The sequence below is a fragment of the Cyrtonyx montezumae genome, unplaced genomic scaffold (genome assembly GCF_038088225.1).
Source record: "Cyrtonyx montezumae isolate F1298 unplaced genomic scaffold, pur_monq_1.0 scaffold_20, whole genome shotgun sequence".
In the NCBI taxonomy this organism is placed as follows: Eukaryota; Metazoa; Chordata; class Aves; order Galliformes; family Odontophoridae; genus Cyrtonyx; species Cyrtonyx montezumae.
Window position 1 is genome coordinate 7,973,434 of NW_027071937.1, and position 20,459 is coordinate 7,993,892.

General features: G+C 45.0%; 1 protein-coding gene across 1 annotated transcript in view; it reads right to left on the bottom strand.

Moving 5' to 3' along the window:
* The window catches only part of CACNA1B (calcium voltage-gated channel subunit alpha1 B), a 259,780-nt gene that overhangs the window by 195,384 nt on the left and 43,937 nt on the right, over window positions 1–20,459 (bottom strand). The window lies entirely within an intron of this gene.

Sequence of the window (20,459 nt, forward strand, 5' to 3'; positions counted from 1 at the left end):
ATAAGGTTTCCCTTGAGCGTCCTCCAGACTGAACAATCCCAGTTCCCATCCTGGTGGCTCAGAGTGGGGATGGATGGTGGGTGGGCAGGAGGTGAGGAGGAACGGACAGGAATAGTGAGAGACTGTACTAGACTGGCTCAGCCTTCCCCAGTGGGGTCAGATCCACCAAACTTCATATTCCAAGATATTACAATGCTGAGCATGGTTTTCTCTCACAGCACCACAATGATTCTGCACACCTGACAGTGTGAAAAGCTAGAATTCTTTCTGGAAACACTTCCAGCAGTTTTCTAAGCTAGTCCAAGTCTCAATTGTTTGTCCTTCACGCTGTCTGCCTTTATCACAAGGAAATTTCTCACAACTACTTCTGCAAAACGACTCTTCACATGAACATTCACATTTTCAGGTATTCTAGGGAACCAACTGTGGAAGTGTCCTCCAAAACTATCATCCCTCAAGGGAGTATCTCCAATCCCAGCACCACCAGGTGGGACTGGAGCATCAAGATTGCAGCTGAGGTTGAAGACTTAACCAAAGGCTTCCTGGAGAGGTTGTGGAGTTTCCTTCTCTGGAGACATTCAAGACCCACCTGGATGCCAACCTGTGCAACCTGGTCTAGGGAGATGCTTTGGCATTGGGTTTGGACTCCATGATCTCTAGAAGTCCCTTCCAACCCCTACAATTCTGTGATTCTGTGAAAGACCAGGGGTCCATTAATGAGGAAGAAATCAGTTTCTTCAGCAGTCCTGACTCCATCAACCTTGAAAGGAAAGTTTTGAACACTCTCAGGGGAGGAAAGAATCTTATCTAAAGGCAAACTGGCCTACTCACTCTATTTATGTACAAGAGGCAACATTTAACCCTGCTACAGCTCAGCAGAGCTCACTAGGATGCTCTGCATGTTATGCAAGTGCACCAGACCATCAATCTCCCAGTCCAACCCCATGGGTACATGGCTACCAGGAGCCCAAGGAGGCGTCCTGTCTTGGGCAGGAGCATACATCCAGCACAGGGATGACAGAGACCATGCTCTGCTGCAACATGGAAATGCTGGCAAGAAGGAAAAGGCCTGAACTGAAGCATACCTAATAGCCTTTGTCACTGGCATAAATTGATCTCAGAAAGGCAAAATAGTACTAAAAATGGGGAACTCCAGGGCACCACAAGGAAAAGAAAGCAGAAAAGTGAATTATTTGAAACCTTATGTATTGAAGGGAACAGCAACAAAGTCTGATCTCAGGCCTGAATACAACCAGTTGGTTGATCACCATGGGGCTGCTCAGGGACAAGATGGAGCCACCTCCAGCTCCCCAGCCACCTTCCCTCCAGAACAGAACAGAACAGAGGATGCTGCACACAAGATTTCAGCCATTGAGACTCTTTCTGTGCTTTCGGGACACACAAAGCTGACCTCAAATGCATGTAGCTACCACAATGCAACCAAGGCAATTCTCCATCATCTATCATCTCCTGATCTTTCTGGCGCTAACTTAAGCTTCTAAACAGCTATCTGCATGACTCCTACTTCAGTTGTTAGTGAGGGTAACAAATAGCCATTCCTATTAACAGGAATTTCATCTTGGTCTTTGAGGACAGGGTTGCAGGAAGTTACTGAGATAAATATCAGGAATCCACTCTCTCCCATTCCCAGTCAACCTGCACAAGAAGGGGACATTTAGCAACTAAATCTTGCTGGTGGAATCTCTCAAGACTAAAGATCTGAGTTTTATAAGAAAACAAAATCTAGGTAGACTGTATATATACATATATATACACAAACACAGAGTCTTTCCTTATATCCATCAGCTTTTCCCCCAGGAAGTCACTGGAGGTGGGATTGAAACAAAGGGCCACAGAACGTGAGCAGATGTCCAGCAGCAAAGCAGATGCCATCCATCTTTCCACAGCATCTACCACCTTGTCTAGCACAAAGTTCTGAAATAAGATCACCAGGGGAAAACACAGTTGGTAACTTGTCCCATTGGGATTTCTGAGTGAATCCCCATGGACACGGGCACTTAATGCATCTATCAATGGTTAGAGCTGAGCTTGCTAAATAATACAGTATAATGCCTTCTAAGGATAATTCACAAAGACACAGACATTTCCTGGAGTTGTCACATCACTCCACAAGCACATTTCATTACTTATTAATCATCCCTTCTTAATATTAACCTTTGAGAAACTGGTTAACCCTCCAAATCCAAACATCTCAAGGATTCTTACTGCAATAATCATCATCTTTGGCCCTGAAGGAACAATTCAAAGCACATCGTTCAGGAGCTTGCTGTTAACGGAAGAATGGAGCAAGGAGTTACTGGATTTAAATGTGAGGAGCTGAAGAGCTACAGCAAGCATCACCCCAGTGATCCTCCAGGCATCTACATGGTATGGTGCAGTTCATAACACCTGCAGAAACATGAAAATTTACCTTCTAGATATAGACATAGCTGAGAGCAGCTAAATTTCTCTGGTGTGACCATGGTGTGGGCTGCCAAAATACAAGGGAGTAACTGCCAGCTGGGGCTGAATTCTTCCCCATGCAACATGACCCCATGCTGCAATATCCAGCATAGCTCCAGAGCCAAGAAAACATCACTACACCTCCAAATTAACCATTCAGCTCTGGTGGGAGCAGAGGCACCGCAGAATGGTCCCATCCGTGGCACCCAGGCTGCTGCCAATGGATGCTGTCACAGTGCTGTGGCAGTGCAGGTCCCTCTGGCACTGCATCACATCTCACATCCCACATCAGACAATCCCCTGGGCTGTGCCTCCGGTCCCTCCAGCTGAACAAACAGCCCTGCTGCCTCCTACACATCGTTAGCCTAATTAAAGGGGGAAATGCACTGCGCTGCTGCTCAGTACAGGGGCATGGAGAAAGAAACATCAGAGCTCAGCAGGATACCTCCCGTCGATCACTGGTCTGATGCAGGGCAAGAGGAGAGACTGCAGCGAAGGAGAGATAGAGATCAAACATGAGGCACTGAGGAACAGACCCAAGCTGCAGGGATCCAGCAATTAATTCTCACCCTTCATTGTTGTGCAAACCATGAGATGGTTACAGGAGACAGCGAAACACTCCAGCTTCTGCCCCTTGCTGAAGGCCAAGAAACAGTTGCAGTAGTTGTCCAGCTGGACTGTCCCAGTGAGGAGCAGGGGTCTGAGGTCTGCAAAGCTGCTTTGCACCCTCAGTGCTTACCCAAAGACAGGCTGGTGCACACCGTGGTTTTCAGAAGGACACCACAATGCCCATGCCCAAAGCTTGGAGGAGTCCAGCTGGAGCCCTGCTACGTTTCCTGGGGCCTTGAGGTGGGAGATGTAAAGGAAACAAAAGCACAAGCAGCAGGTTTGAGTGTGGGAAGGAGTGCAGATGGCTGAGACTGACACTTCGGGGAGGAATGTGGGATCTTGGCAAGTTCCTAAAATATTACCTTTGTCTGACTGACAAAAACTGGGTGAACGCTGAGTGTGCCCTAAAACAAAATCTATTAATAAGAGTGCTAGCAGAGTCGGGAAAAGCTATAAGGTACCAAATAAAAACCAAAAAAGAAAACGATGACACAGATCCACAAACATGTCTGTATGCCAGGTTAAGAGCCACCAGTCAAATTTTAATATTTGAGATTTGTAAAGGCAAAGGGACCAGCACAAACAACGGGGTGTTACAAAAGGAAGGAAAAAATGAATGCTCACCCATCTCTGAGGACCTAGGCTTGCAGAGAAGGAGCTCCAAAGAAGGAATCTCCAACAAGAGATCCTTCCTCAGTGGCAGTCAGCCCTTATAAGAGGTCTAAGAGGTCTTCCAGTTGCACAGGTGAATTTCCTTCACCTACGCTCCCAGGGCTGACCAGGTCTTTCTTTCAGGTGCTCAGTCAGTGGTTCAGGCTGTGACTCAGCAGTCTCCATACAACATTTCATTGCCTCCATTTGTGTCAGACTCGCAGCAACACAATGAATATGGCATCAGTTCTCATGTGGCGATGACACCAAGTGACAGCCAGTCATCATTTACCATCACCCAGACTGCAAAATCTACTGTTTTCCTCCGGGTGGAGAGGAGAAAAGAAGACATAGCAGCTCAGTGCCTTAGAGCAAGGGCCACCAGTGCAGGCTCTTGAAGACAGGTAGCCACAGTGTTCCTCATTTTCCCCAGTGTACAAAGAGGGACTAAGGAAAGTACTCAGAGCTTCCAGTGATATTTGCAAGGCTGAGTTAATGCCATTGAATATTTCAGCAGAAGAAGTTAAAAAATGTGTAGCATAGTTCACGTGATATGTAAATATATTTGGCATATAGCTGCAGTGTGTTGTGTCAGAAGGCTGATTTCACTAAGCACAGCTATTCTGTAGGAAACCAAGCATCCTCCGTGCTTAGAGAGGAGTGACCCTCCATTGGCAGGCGGGACACAGCCAAGCAGCAGTGCCAGTGTCTGTCCTTTCCTCCCCTCCTCCACAAGCAAGAGCAATAGCTTTTAACATGAGAAATTAATAGAACAATGCTGAATATGAAGGATAATGCCAAGTACACTTGTCTATAAGACACTGAAAATGCAGGTGCCTCCTCAGCACCCTGAGCTGCTCCAACAAGAAATATCCAGATCATTACTACACCAGAGTGGTCCTCTCATGGATTAAACACACCTGGGGTAGAAGATGATATAATGTCCACTTCCATTGGGAAAGGAGAGTGCAGGTCAGTTGGCACAGTACAGGGGAAGCCTTCTCTATCCACCCAACAGGTTGTCCAAAGAATCTGCGGATGCCCCATCCCTGGATGTGATGGAAGCTACGTTAGGTAGGGCTCTGAGCAGCCTGATCTGGTGAGTGGCAAACATGTCCACAGCAGAAAAGTTGAATCTGGATGATCTTAAGGGTCACTTTCAATCTAAGCCATTTTATTATTCTATGATCTCCTTGCCTTCTTTCTAGGCTTTGTCAAATTTCACATCTCAAGCAGGAAAGCAGCAGATGTCCACACACAAAAAAAAATGGGCTGCTCTGGTTGATCAAAGCTATGTTGATAGGACCCGGATAGGATCTTTTGGTAGAGGGAATGTTCTCCCAAGAAAACAAATCAAAAAGTTAAGAGACTGTGTCTTCAAGAGAACAAAAAAGGTCTGCAGCTCTGAGTGAGGACCAGTTTCCCCAGAGCTCCAAATGCGTTTGATTACTTCTAGATGTTAAAAAAAGAGAGGATTCCTCTGAGACCCATCAATCCCATTTTTCCAGGCCAGTCAAGAGGTACCTGCACACCAGCTCTGTAGCTCTGTGCTAGTATCTGCTAACAGCACACACCTGGGGGAATGGGACTTGAGGCCAGCAAGCCTGTGCCAGTAATTAGGCTGTTTCACACAAGCTCCTGTCTGGGTGTTACCATACAAACCAGCTTCTGGCCAAGACATCTCAGCTCATGGTTCCTCCCTCCTCATTTCAAGGCCTTCAATAATGTCCAGCCAGCTCTCAAGAACCTTAAGCACTATTATTTGCTAGATGGTGCTAATGAGCTCAGCATCATCAGCAGTGAGCCTGATGTCCATGTGTGTTTCTGCTACCTCTATGAACCCAACCTCAGTGCTCTATCAGCCAAAAAGCTCAGAAAAAACTTCAGCTCCAAAAGCATGGCTTTCCTTGGTCTCTATGCTCCATCTAATGAATTGTCCAACAGAGAAAGAAATGTATTTTGTGCCTTCTCTGCAATGAGTTGCATATGCAGAAAGAGTACTGCACTTATCCAGCATCCAGGAGAGCCAGGTGGACTGTGTCCCCAAGGCTATCAGCTGGAGGACCAAGATCTAAGGTTACTAAGCAATGTCTCTTGGGAACACAGGTCAGCCACAGGTCCTGTTCCCTTCCAGAAAACCTAATTATTCACCTAATGGGTAATTTGCTGCCATCTGGACATTGAGAGCTTGACTTGCAATATGCCAGACGTCCCAATGAAGTCAGTGTTTGGCACAGACGTGGTGCTACCGCTGCCTGGCATTACTGGAGAAGTGGATGCTGATGAGCACAGCAGCACAAATCAAACAAGCATTAAAGCTTTTGGGTGAACGTTCTGCGAGTCTGCTTAGCAAACACTCATCCACTTTCCTTTGAGATTAGCATAGTTTGAAATGCAGGTGTTGAGCAGATCAGGGCATGGAAGGCAACCTATATTCTGCTCCTTTATAGAGTCATCATCAGCTCCTAACTTTCACAGGCAACCAATTACGCTGCTAAATGTCATTTTACAGTGATGCACATGGAGCAGAGCCCTGGGCAGTTTGTGGAAGAGTCACTCCTTGGCACTCACTCAGGACTGTCGCCAACAACAGGGCACCTCAAGGCTGTTCCAGCAAAGACCAAACCTACCTCAGCACCAGGTATTAGGCACTGAAATTATCAAGAAGAGGAAATATCTAAAATGTCGTAGCACCGTATCAGCAGATGCCCCTTTGGTGACTTAAGTCACACACATGACAATTCTGTCAGGATTCAACGCAAAGAGTTAGGACTCGGAATCAAGATTCCCTGCCAAGCCCAGCATTACTCTAATGAAGAAGCCCAAATTTTGCTGTGTATTTGACTTTATTACCTCTTGGAGAAACACAGAATCCCTCTAACCTCTTTCCATTTCTGTAGCAGAGCAGTGACAACACATATCCATAGAAAATCATAGAATCCTTTGTGTTGAAAGGGACCTTTAAACGTTAGCTCCCATGAAGGTGCACTAACATAAAGACCATACAGAGAGGCACAAAAGTTATGGGGATTTAATTTTCCTGCTTTTTAACACTGAGGTGGAGCTGGAGAGTTGGCAAAGGATGTGAATGAGTGTGTGAATGTAAGCTGGGATGAGTGAGCCCAGTGTCTGTAACCATGTGGAGGAAAGAGTACGTCTGAGCAAACAAGTGGGCAGGAGACGTGCATGCTACGGCAGCAGTGCTGCACAGACCTAACTGCTCCATGCTCATCTTTCATCCTGCATCCAACACGGGCTCGTTGTCAAGTTATGAATTTCAAGAGACCCACAATTATACTCAAGCAAAACAAGCAAGTAGATAAATAAATAAATAAAATCAGACACGGGAAAGAAGGACCAGGGAACAGGAAGCCAAACGCAGAACTATTTCCAGCAGGAATAACAGCCATATGGAAAAAGTTACCGAGATGATGAATTCTGCCTTCAATATGTTCAAGAACAAAACTATACCAGACCCAGTCTGGGGGTGGCCAGATCCTAAAAGAGGGGGGAAAAAAAAGCTGCCACCGCAGCTTGAACTTGAACATTTGGCGTTTCATTTGCATTTTGGAATGAGGCAACTGTTATCATTCAAACGTTGCATTCTCCTCTTGGATTTCTGCCTTCCTAGGTCACATTTGTGGCTCCCACATAATCAGGAATCCCCCAGCTACAATATGCTTCTCCTGGCTCAGCCCTGAAACCAAGTTCCAGAGCAGCTGACACGGAAATTTACCATCAAACAACTATTAAAGTTTTACTTCAGGCAGTAAAAACTGGTGTATGTGCTCTGCATAAAAAATGTCAATATGCAATCATTTCACGTGCTCCATGGCATGTTGCCACTGAGCTTCACTCTGCAGTCTCCTCAGATTTTGGAAATCAGGCTGTAGAGGTGTAGCCCCAGTCCTACCAGTCTGTAACAGAAAAATGAACCCTACGTACAGCTGGAGACCTAATGGCTCCGTTACAAATCACAAAGTCCACTGGAATGAGCCAAGGTAGTTTTCAACTATTAAACAATTTGGCTTCTCCACCTGAACACCACATCCAGATTCATTACCCAGTTCAAAATCTGGAGGAAAGCACAGCAGAGCCACAGAGGGTCAGCACAAAAGGCAGAGGGGCAAAGAACCCAAAAGCACACCAAGTGCCTGGGGATGCTCAGTTCCTCCCTCTGCAGTTCATGGAGGATTCCTGGGGTATTCCCACTCCATGGAAGAACCTCACCAAGCTGCTATTCTCTGCAGAGCCTGATCAAGACACAGACTGCAGACACCTGGTTCAAGCACTTGAAGCTAACTAGGATGAATCCAGACTTTGCTCCAATTAATGGCAATTTCCTTTTCTATTTTACATCCCAAACTTATCTTCCTTCTTTTCAATGCAAATCACCACCCACTTTTCTCCAAGGGTGAACAGCCTTTGCCAATACAAGCACCTAGTGGAGAATTAAAGCTAGAAATCATTAACCATTGTTGGTTCTTACTTCTTTCACTATCAAGCTCAAAATCCTCTTCAATTCAAACTTTAAGTGGGCTGATATATCTCTTCTGCAGCTCTCTGCATTATAAGGGGGAAAAAAAGCCAATGACATCAAAGCCATCTTTTGGCTAATAAACAGAAAGTCATTGCAGTTTCTTTCCTGCAAGAAGGAACTGTGCTGCCGATGGCATTGGTCTTTGTACAAGCAGTTGTGTCATTAGCTTTATGGTCTCCTGCTAAACCTTACCCACAAGAGTAACTACTTCCCCCTTGGTCACATGTTATGTCCACCAAATGCCTTGAGAACATAACCCCTTCCTGGGAAGGATCGTTATTCCTTCCTTAGCATACAGAGTCATAGTGTCATTAAGGTTGGAAAAGATCTCTAAGGAAGTTCAGTTATCACCCCATTCCCCCCATGCCCCTTGAACCGTGTCCCTCAGGGACCTTTTGTCTAAGTTCTAGTTACCACACAACACAAAAATAAGCACAATTAGACTCTCTCCAATGCAGCAGTATTCACAACACTGTGCTAGTCCATGAGTCTCATCTAAGGAAAGTTATTTTGCCCACGATGCAGAAGTTATTCTGCAGCAATGAGGAATCCAAATAGATTTTGCCATAAGCAAGGTTAAAAAAAAAACAACTGCTCTCCTCTATAAAGCAACTTGCTGATTAATTCAGAAGCAAGGTAAACAATAAACAGTGATTATGTGCATAGGGGTGATGATTCAGCCAAAGAAGTGGATAAGTGTTTGAGTAACAGGCTACAAACATGTGTTTTATTTTCTCAATGATGATTCTCCAGTGAGCAAGGGAACGAGCTGTCTTATACAGCCACCAGATCACAGCATGGTCACAGTGTCAAGAGAGAATTCATGTGACTATCAACCTGAAAGATCCATACGAGAGCCAAAAAGGAAAATCAGGTCCTCAGGGGATCGTGTGTTTTAGGACCAATTTTTTAAATTATTATTTCTATTATTTTTCCATCCAGGCAACAGAAGACACAGACCAGCTGGGACATTTCAGCTAGAAATAGCATGGCAGTGCCTAGAACACGTTGTCATAAAATGAGCTTCTGGAAAAGGGAAGGTGCACAGGGACACCTGCAGAACAACTGATTTTTGCCTGCATAACTGGGTAATGCAAAAAAAAACCAAACCACACACTCAGGAAAGCTTTCCTGTAATGCCATCCAACACTTAGCCACAGAGGGGAACAAGGAAGTCGTAGTGGAAAGCATTTGTGCTTCTGTATTATGCCTCGTGTTTATTTTGCCTCATCACAATCCTGATTTGCTCACGTCTGTTACTTGGAAAAAGAGAAGATGGAAAAGCTTTCTGTTGCATCAACAAAAAACAGCATGAAAGATAACTGCAAAGGCAGCAAGCCAGATCTGAGGTAGCTGGAGGTCATTGTCATTCTGCAGCAGTCAACAAAATGAACTTAGGAGACTGAGATTTTGACCTGCACAGATCTGTGATCAGAGTGATCTGCACATAAGTAGTTAGCTTGCAAACCCATATTATTCTTTCAAATGCAATTACCTGCACATGGATGGGGAAAAAGACAATTGCAGCTGGTCCTTTGGGTTTGCTGCTGGGTGCCTGTGAGTTGTACAAGAACGTCACTAGGGCTGAGGGCAAGTGAGAATTAATCCAGAAAATGCATCTCTACATCCCTGATTTGTTCCCTACCTGAGCTTGCCTCATACATCCATTGGCATCTTTGCCTCCTTAAACCTCACTGGCCACCAACACAGAATCATAGAATCAATGACCAAGGTTGGAAAAGACTTCTAAGCTCATCCAGTCCAACCGTCCACCTATCGCCAGTATTTCTCACTAAACCACGACCCTCAGTACAACACCTAAACATTACAGGTGCTTTCCAGTAACACCTGTAAGATTTATTATGTTAGCACCAACCAAGTGGTTAACTAAACTAAGAAATATATCCACTCTACTTAAGCAAAGCAAAGCAGCAAGGGGGCCCCGTGGTGCTGACAACTCTAACAGCAAATTAAGAAGCTGAAATAAAATGCACCATCAAGAAAGCAGCTGGAGCGAGGCCAGAAATCAGAAAAAAAGATGTAAAGAAAACTCTATCAAGAAATCAGCTCCAAGCAGGCTCATTGAGCTCAATTACTAGAAATTAGAAAAGGAAATGGAAAAATTTATATTGTAAGGACACAGTGCATTACGTGCATCAATGATGGTTGTTCTGTTTATTGTCTCTCTCTCCTAATCTTGTTTTTATAGCATGGGATTTGCAATACCAGATTCAAGTGATATTGATACAGGAGAAGGCCTGGCGCTTCCCAGCAGAACCCCACCGCTTACATTTAAGACATCAAACTAAAAGTGAAATCCAGCAGCTGGGGCCAGTGTCCATGACATGGCTGACATTCCCATGTGCTCACATCTCCACAACCAGGACCCCTCACAAGGCAGAGATTGGCTGAGAAAGGAGAGATTTCCAAAAGATTTCCAAAAGGAATTAATTTCCTAGATTTTGAGCCAGTACCCCTCTGCTTTGAAAGTCTACTCTGTACTCAAGGGCACTAAGAGAGAAAAAACATTGTTTGATCTTCTTTTCATTTCAAATAAAACAACTCATACAAGTAGCCATGAGAGTCCAAACTAAACACAGATTTATTTTTTCATCCCTGCCTTGCACTCATAGCCAGCTTGAGCCTGACCCCCAGCCCCTCATCCAGGCTGGGAAATGGTCCATGCCTTGCTCTGATCTGTCTCTTGCTTCAGCACAATTTGGCAAACTAAAGATATGCTAGGTTGAAAACCAGCCAGGATCTTGTAACAGCAAGTGCCAGGTCAAAAACAACCCATGGCTAGCTCGATCTGTCACTGCCTTCCATACACCCTGGGGAGCCATGTCCCGTTGTAAAGTAAGACCCATCTCACACTGTAACATTTTCCCATCCTTTGAACTGTGGTAACAACTCAAGTCACAGAAGAAGACATAAAAGTGCTTCTGAGCGTAGCCTGAAGATACCTTAAGAGAACAAATCCTCTTTGGCTGCAGCCAGTGGGACCCAAAAGATGCCCCTAATCAGGTAGAAAACAATCCACATTATTTTGCAGAAAGCTGCTGGCAGCACTTTGACATTGGTTTGATGAGATGCAGAAGCACGTGGACAAAGAAAGAAAAAGCCCACGGAGTCCGTACTTCCCCAGACTCACTCGTCTGGCTCAGCAGAACACTGGAGCAGACAAATCTTGCTCAGTGTGTTTTCGTGACACGCAGACCTTTCACTCCAGATGTCCCAGAGATGAGGAGGCCAGGAACAGCACCCAAGTCTGCAGGTCCTTGTGCTTTCAGCTCACCACAGCCCTGCCAGCAGTGCCATGCCCATCTCACCAGCTGCAAGCTGCAGATCACACATCTCTGGAGAGAAGATCTCTACTTTGTATCTGAACAGGCTACAAGAAACATATAAATGAAATCTATTATACCAGAAAACATCTATTACGTCAGAAACTCAGGAGCCTGTGCTTCCTTCCTGGAGATCCAGGAATCAGAAGAAGTAGAATGCAGCTGACTTGACTGAGCGACATGAATCCATGGAAAAGCATTTGTTTAGTGCTTGGGGAAATTAGTCCTCCATTCCTGCAATCCTTTGCCTGAAAACAAGCATCTTCTCGCAGGGCCCTTACTTTCAAGGGTCCCCAGATGAGGGACAGCTTGGATTTGTTGCCAGATCTGATTCCCCATCCCATATCTTAATGCATGACAGTGCTCAAGCACAGGTACCACTATCCATACCTGGAGCCACCCTGAGCAGGATGCCAGCCTGGCTTCCCATCCAGCTCTCTCCCAGCTGAGATGCAGATGGACTGCCGAGCTGCAGAAAGAGCTCTCTTTTCAACACACTGTTTAGACTGATGTAATCTCTTCAGAAACAATTTCCCTTATTACATTCCAAGGGGGAAAAAAAATCATGTGCAGTGACACGCAAAAGGAAGGAAACTTATTCCTGGGTTTGCTTATTTAGACAACTTATTGGTATATATGTCTAGAAGGTCACTCATTTAAAGCAGACTGTTCATCAGGGTCATATCCTTTTAAGAGATTTCCTCTATTACTCCAAACTGCATTGAGGCCTCCAGTACATTCAGCAGCTGTCTAAAAAGCTTAAGAAATAGCTCTGCTGTCCAAGGGTATTTAGTCTCACATTAGGCATTTAAATGAGTTTAATCACACTGACATTCCCTATCCCTAAGGAAGGGCAAAGATATCACATGGCTGCTGTCCTGCTGTTCAGGTACTCATGCAGCTGTGTGACACACCTGCCTACATGTCCCCAGCACCCCAGGTAGCTCAGAGGCCACCCCAATTCAATAGGTAATTGCATGGCCCACAGGCTGCTGGAGGGCATCCAGAGCAGGATGGGTGCAGAACCTTCTTCCAGCAGTTGGGTGGAAGCTCATGCAAAGCTGCAAAAATGATCCCGGGGATGGAACACCTCCATATGTGGACAGGCTGAGAGCTGGGCTGTGCAGCACGGAGAAGAGAAGGTTGTGGGGAGAGCTGAGAGCGGCCTGGCAGTATCTAACAGGGTGTGAGAAGGAAGGGGACAGAGACTCCTTAGCTGGGTCTGTTGCGGCGAGACAAGGGAAAATGTTTTCAAGCTAAAGGAGAGGAGATTTAGATAGGATATTAGGAAAAAGTCTTTTATGATGAGGGCGGTGAGGCAGTGGCACAGGTTGCACAGAGTGGTGGTGATGCCCCGTCCCTGCAGACAGCCAAGGTCAGGCTGGATGGGGCTGTGAGCACTGCTGGAGCAGTGGGTGCCCCTACTCACTGCAGAGAGTGGGACCAGATGGTCTTTAATGATCCTCTGGAACTCAAGTGGATCTGTGATCCCTTTGGGGTAATGTAGTTTCTCACCTCTCTGTTCCCACCTTGCACCCCTTCTCCATGCCCAAGAAGACCTTCAAACCCCTGAACTGCATAGTAAGGAGTCTCTGAAGCCACAACCAACCCAACTCCCTTCCCAAGAAGGTGGTGATGGGCTCACAAGGAAAGGAAGCAGTGGAATTAGCACACATTGTCGTTTTTGAAGCAAAGTGAGAACTTTTTGCCAAGGAGACCACAGCATGGAGAAGCAAGGAGATGGTGTGGGCCTGGAGCCCCAAGGAAGACACTGGGGTACATCAGAAAGAGGAGAAAAGCTGCTGAGGAGATGGGGGTGGTGAGCATGTCAGCAAGGGAGATGTAAGGGTGCAGAGGTGGTGCTGGAGATGTTTGGGAAGCTGCTAAAGAGGTGGAGAAATGTCCAAAAAAACCCAACACAATTTTAAGGAAGGATTCTGAAAGTACAGTCTGGGACTTGGTAAAGAAATCCTGATTGTCAGATGGAAAGGAGTGTAAATGCATTCAGACACTGAATTCTTAGCATGAAATTCCCAGTCTGCCTTGGCCAGGGCTATCTTAGAGAGCTGGAATTCTACCTGTAACACCAGGAAGGAGTCAAAAAAGAGGCAAATGGGCCTAATAAAGCAAAAAGCAGCTCTGCACTGGCCTTTATGAGAGCCACAGTGATCCACAGGTATCTAGGCAGTGTGGGATTTTGTCCATGCCCAACAAAAGGAAAAGCCTCACCAGTCTGACCAAAGAAAGCCTCCCAAGGCACCTCTGTTCAGGAATGCTTTGATGCCTACAGCAGTGCAGGATGACAGCACTGCTCCTGAGTGGGTGGTGCAGCCTCATCCTTCATGAATGAAAATTAAAATATAAATATATATACATATATATATATACAAGGAAGAATCACACCACCCACTAGCAGGTGTGCTATAAAATGCCATGGCAGGGGGTGTCTGCAGAGGAACTGAAGGTAGTGACTGTGGTGTACTTGCAGAGCTGCATAGCCAACTTAATTAGCATGTGGAGCTGGAGATATTTGGCTGTGCTGGGTAGGCCTGAGCTAACAGAATAGGGCTGACTGCTTTGCTATGGCCATGAAGCCCCACAGCAGAGCAGAGGAGCTATGACTGTGTCCAGCTGCCTTTGCTAGAGAGCAATCAAAGCATCACTTTTCTGTTACAGCAGCACCTACACTCTTTTCCAACCCAGGAGAGACATTACAGCAGAAGGAACTCTTGTGAGAGCATAAGCTGCCTGTATGATCCTGGGCAAAAACACGACATCCTAACCCTGCCTCAAGCTCTTGTGATCGAAGTCAAGCTGAAGAAAGTTGGTGCAGATAGATGCTGACCTTCATCACAGTATGGAATGTGCTGAGCTTTGCAACAGTGAAAGGAGGACAAAATTAAAATATTTGGCAAGGTTCATGCGAGATCACCTACCTGATGTGCTTGCTAGGCTATGAGAAAAGAGGAATCCCAGCAGAACCCTTCCTAGGAATCAATTTAGTGTGCAAAGTTATTGTTTTGCGGCTAAATCGATGCCAGCTGGGGTCCAAATCTGGCCTGAAGCACACATAAATGACAAGAGTGGCTTATTTCTGGATTGACACACCCTGTGCAGCAGTGATCAGACTCCAGTCCTTTCATGCTTAAAGGTCCCCCCTAAAAGTCTTCTATAACGCAGATTGCAGCAAAATCCATATACAAATCCCCAAAAAATGAAGACAAAAATCAAATAAAAGCACAAAGAGAACTGTCTGTTTTAAAAAAGTGCTCAGTTCTACTGTTGCAGAGAAAGAACATTGTTACCTGGAGAACGATCCTAGAGGAAAAGCTGAAATGACAGGAGCTCTTGGCAGAGGGAGGGAAAGAGCACGCAGGATGGCTCGCAGCAGGCAAAGCAGTCCCAGGCAAAGGCAGAACCTGATTGCAAGGAGCCCTGGAGTCACATTTACCAATAGCTCTAAATAATAAACGAGGCCATGTGGACTCAGCCATGGTGGTGGCTGCATGCAGCAAGATGCGGCTTTGCCCTGCAGCAGCAAAGCAGGCAGGAGCAAGGAAGCAGGGTTCGTCTCCCAGCAGGACACATGAATGTTCGTCAGCCTCACATTTAACCTGAGGGCATCCCAAAAGTGCAAAAGGGCTCATAAGAACCTTACTTATGGACTTATACTCTCAGTGCAGACAACACTCTAGCACGTCCCCAGACTGGTTTAAAGAGAAACAATTAAGCAACTCCAAAGCGACCTGTACAGATCCTCTTCTGCAGTATCCCCAAGCTTTAACAGCATGGCATTAAGTTGCTCGCACACTTTGGCTGACTACTGAGCACTAAAAGGATGTAATTGGGTTTTAGTCTTTTCTGAGTGCAAATCCACCTCGCAATCACAGCTGCTCAATCCTGCAGCCACCTCCAAAGGAAAGCTCATGTTTCCCTTTTCTTAGTGGATGTGTTTGAAAAGAGAAAGGAGAAAGGAAGGGTTTTTACCAAGGCAACAATGGTGCCAAGTGTCAAAGCACGTGTTGCTTCCAGCCAGCCCATAGGAGAGTCAGTGAGCTGCTCCTCCTGAAGCATCCTTCCAAGGAGTAGAAAAGGGCAGAACTTATTACAAAGAAGCATTGCATATGAAATTTCCCAACACTAAGCAAGCCATTGCTTACATTTTTGCTGGAGTTGTAACACTAGAAATCATGGCTGTCACTCAGCCTCTTTTACAAGAAATGTTACTTCAGCAAAAGCCTTTGCATACAGACAAAATAATAACACCCCGAAATATTTTTTCCAGATTTTTTTCTGAAGAACGTACTTTCAAGGAGCAAGAGGTCTGGTTCACACAGTGTCAGTGCAGTGAGCCCAGCTCCAGCTCTTATGGTACTTTCATACATGAAAATAATCTGACAGCTAAAATCCAACTCTGAGAGGTTTGATTTTCTCTTTCTACTACTCAGTGCCACAGAGACAGTAGACTCAAATAATGTATTCTTGACTGTACAAAAGTGAATAGTAATTACCAGACTCTACCCAGAGGCCAAGCTCGTTACTCCATGGTGATCTGCTTCCTTCAAATGCTGGGATGTGGCACTCTGCATGGGCACACCTCCCTACCAGCACTGCCAGTGGGATTGTGGAGACAGGGACTTGCCATATGAGCAGGACTGGCACCAAAGAAAGACCAAAGAACAGAGCCATTGGGTGCTGCCACGTGATAGGCATAGACCTATGGGCCTGGAAGGAGGTTCTAGACAACATCTAGGTCCACATGCTCACCCTAGAGGGGATGCTGATAAATGCTTGCTGACATCTTCCCAAAGATCCCCACCCACCCTGCCCTTACCTCTACAAAGCCTCTCTTGATGCCTAATAAGAATTTTGCTGGGGGTGTTTTAGCTTCTCATCACAGCTACCTCGGACACGGAGAGATTTTCCCTCTTACAGCAGTTGTCAACAAATTGATCCTTGCAGTGTTTGCTCACAGAGCACGTGGAAGCCTTTCACAGAGAAAGCAAGAGGCCATGTTTCTTGGACATTCACCTTCTTTGCACCTCTATGTGTAGCTCTTCGTGTTTCTCACCAAGTATTCATCCTAAGCATAATGGATGTTTATGACCACCACATCAAGAGAGCCATGGCTGGGGCTAACTTCAGCTGCTTTCGGTGCACATGGAAGTTGTCTTTTTAAAACAACTGATTACCATGCCCTCCACATGCTTCTTGTCAAGGGAGAGGTCACAGCTCCATCACCCCTGCAATAACCTTACGGCTTAACCCAGCAGTGACTGCACCAGTCAGAAATGCATCACTGAAATATTAGTGACCAGCAGATCTGGGTCTGAACTGAAAGATTTAACAGCAAAACACGAGAGCTCTGTCATTCATATCCTATATGGACTGGGAACAAAAAGAGGCAAGCATAGCTAACCACAGTTATCAGAGCAACATTTTGATGCTGCCAGTTCCAAAGGATGGTGTCTCAGACTCGCTTCTCCAAAATAAACCTTTGTTTGAAGAGCAACAAGATGTAGAATAAGGTTTCTCTTGGAGACCAAAACAAACATTGCCTTCCTTTATACTCACAGCCCTCCTCAAACTGCCTTTCTCGATTCTCTAACTGAAAAAGAAAGGAAGGAAAAAAATTGCTTACCAAGATGATTAAATAAAACGTTAGCTATTCCAGCTACCCACTGGCTCTGGGTTTGACGTCAGTGCTGAATGCATTAACTATATTTGTCACTCAAGATCTAAAAATATCTGAGGCATTAAAAAAAAATAGGGCAGTACTGGGAGAACTGTAGGTCCTTAAGAGGCACAAAGCCCCTCCAAGCCTTCGTGGGGTTTGCTGTGCCCCAGAAGATGCCCATGTTGTTTCACTGCCTGTAGGATTGGGAGGCTACAGAAAAACTGATGAACAACCAAAGGGAAGGAAACTGGATGTTGCTGTGTCTGCCTTTCAGAGCATTGATTTGCCAAGCAGACCAAAGAAGAGTCTGAAGCACTTTTGCCTTGAACTAAGCTTCCCAAAATGATGAACAGCATACCTGGTACATTGGAACCAATAACCCAAATTTAATAATACCAAGAGGAAATAAGTTTGGGTTTCATTTCAAGTAATGGAAAGAAGTCTGCATCAGCAACTTTTGTTTGCATTGTTACTATTTGTGTAGGCCCTGTTTAAGTAGAGCACATATTTAACCACAAGAGTAAATTAATCCCACTGGTTTATGTATGTTATTAATGTTTAACTGATTAGGGGAGGATTAAAGCAGGTGCCTTGGACTTGTTACATAAACACAGCATGATGCATAGTGAAGTGTGGCAGAGGGGCAGGAGGACCAGGAGTCCATCCTGTTGCAGTTCCCTTGGAGCTGTGCAGTACCCAAAGAGGAAGTTTTGTTTCACTAGCATTTCACTTTTCTTACTCTGTCTGAATTGGCATGGGAAAAATAGCATCAGGAGACAAAAGCTCAAACCATTTGAGCAGAGCACATAGAGGGACCATTATAGTCGTGGTGCAGAATGCCAAAAGCAAGACATACACACACTGCTTCCACAAAACTCAAAGCAAAAGTTCCAGAATAACAACGGAAGGGGGGAAAACCAGCTGAACAATTCTTAAATGATTCCTGGACCCCTTGGGGAAACTCCTTCCCTGAAGAGCTGGAAAAGTGCAAGCACTCAGGAGATTTTCCCCTCCACAAAAAGCCTCTGGCGCTGCAGCCTGAGTCACAGCCTTTTGTGCTTTCACAGACCCAGGTTCTAGGCACAGGCTCCAGGGAGACAAAAATCAGATGTGTTTTTAAGCACACACACTTGATGAATGACATGATGCAGAGACCAGCAAGTCAAAATCAATTTAATGGCTCTATAAGCCAGTATTCATTTGGTGCAACGAGTAACACACCATTCAGGTAGGCATTAGGAAAAATTTCTTCTCAGAAAGAGTGGTAATGCATTGATAGAGGCTGCCTAGGGAGGTGGTGGAGCCACCATCTCTGGAGGTGTTCAGGAACTGTGAAGATGTGGCACCAAGGGCCATAGTCAGTGGGCATGGTGGGACAGGCTGGGGGTTGGACTTGGTGATCTTAGAGGTCTTTTCTAATCTTAATGATTCCATGATCTCATTGTAGCCCTTATAGTGTAACCCTTCCCAAGGGAATACAAGCCCCCACCACTTCAGACATGGCACTGTGTGACGTGTCATCCATGAGAAACAAGGTACCCACCCACAAAAATGTTTCTCCAGCACATGAGATCAGTTAGGGAGAAGAAACAACATCACAGGAGTTTAATCAAGTATTGATGTACGCTGATAGGGAGTGAGTTCAATTGGCTTGAAATGACAAGATGGAGAACAAAATATATTTCCCCCAAATGTGATTCAAGGTGCCTAATCACAGAATCACAGACTGTAGGTGTAGGGGTTGGAAGGGACCTCGAGAGATCATCAAGTTGAGCCCCCCTGCCAAAGCAGGCTCCCTAAACCAGGTTGCACAGGTAAATGTGGAAAGTTTAACAGAAGGTAAGATGTAAAGAGAACATGGGGTTATCCACAGGAACGCTTCGTTTTGTAACATCGGCCACGAGCCAAGAAACTACCAAATTCCCTGACCTGAGCACGAGCAGAAACATTCTGTCACGGTTACCTCCTCCAGCAGATCTGCAGCTTGTTCACCTCCCTCTGACACTTTTTCCTTTCTATTGTGTGAGATTAACATATGTCCAATCTGTCGAGGGTTGAGGAAGGAATTTCTCACTAAGAAAGGTTAATAAACAAAGAAGTCCTGCACTAGCAATACAACTACTGTGTGAAAACTTAATTGGATCGGCAGTGCATCAAATATGTCAACAAACAGACAAACCTGCAAAATGCTTGTTTAATCTCAGCCCTAGGTCATAGTTTCAATGAGTGCTTTGCAACAGAGACTGCTTTTAGCTGCACTGAGAAGTAGGTTACAATGCGTTGGAAATAAAAGCTGCTTTTAGCTGTCTCCCTGTTTTTAAGGTAAAAAGTTATTGCCTTATTGATGATTAAAAAAAACCACAACAACTCTGAGAAATAAAATCCATTGTTTAAAATTGTTTAAAACAATGGATTTAAACATTGTTTAAAACAATGTATTTTAGGGAAAGAACACTTTATTATTATTGTTATCTTAAATAGAATGTTTTCTCAGTGTCAGATTATTTGGTAACAAATTAGACTGAAGAATACAGGAATAAGTCCATCAAAGCTGGGACAGCAGAGGGAAGCTTTCAAGATCATCTACCAACACCACCACTACCAACTGTCATGACACCTCCATGGTATAAATGAGGACACTCGAGCCATGAAGTCCAACATTAAAAATTTCATACTTTCAAATCAACTACGAATTGTTTGATTTTCCTCGGAGATGCAACAATAAACCAACATTCTCCAGAAAACCAGGCAGTGTTGCCTAGTGAAGCTGCACTAGCATTTGATTTAAGAGTACAATTTCTATCCTCTTTGAGTCCTCAGATCTCATTTGGTGTGAGCGGCCTCCGTGGTACTCTATTTACAGGATTACTTACAAGAACCCAACCTCACTTTGAAGCATAATAGACTATCTTCTTCAAAGCAGCTAATTTCAACAAGGGGTAGCAAGCTGATAAAAAAAAGTGTTTCTGGATGTCTTAGTTGTAATTAGAAAACATTGAAAATAAAGAGAAACTGACACCAACAACCTGATGATGTACCACAGCTGCATCTCCTTTAGTTGAATAGATACTATCCTGTAGTTACTTAACATTCAAAGTCATACAGCTGACTCAAGCAAGGAGCATTTTAAAAGTGACCACAGGAAGAAAAAAAGCCCAGGAAATGTCATTCCCTG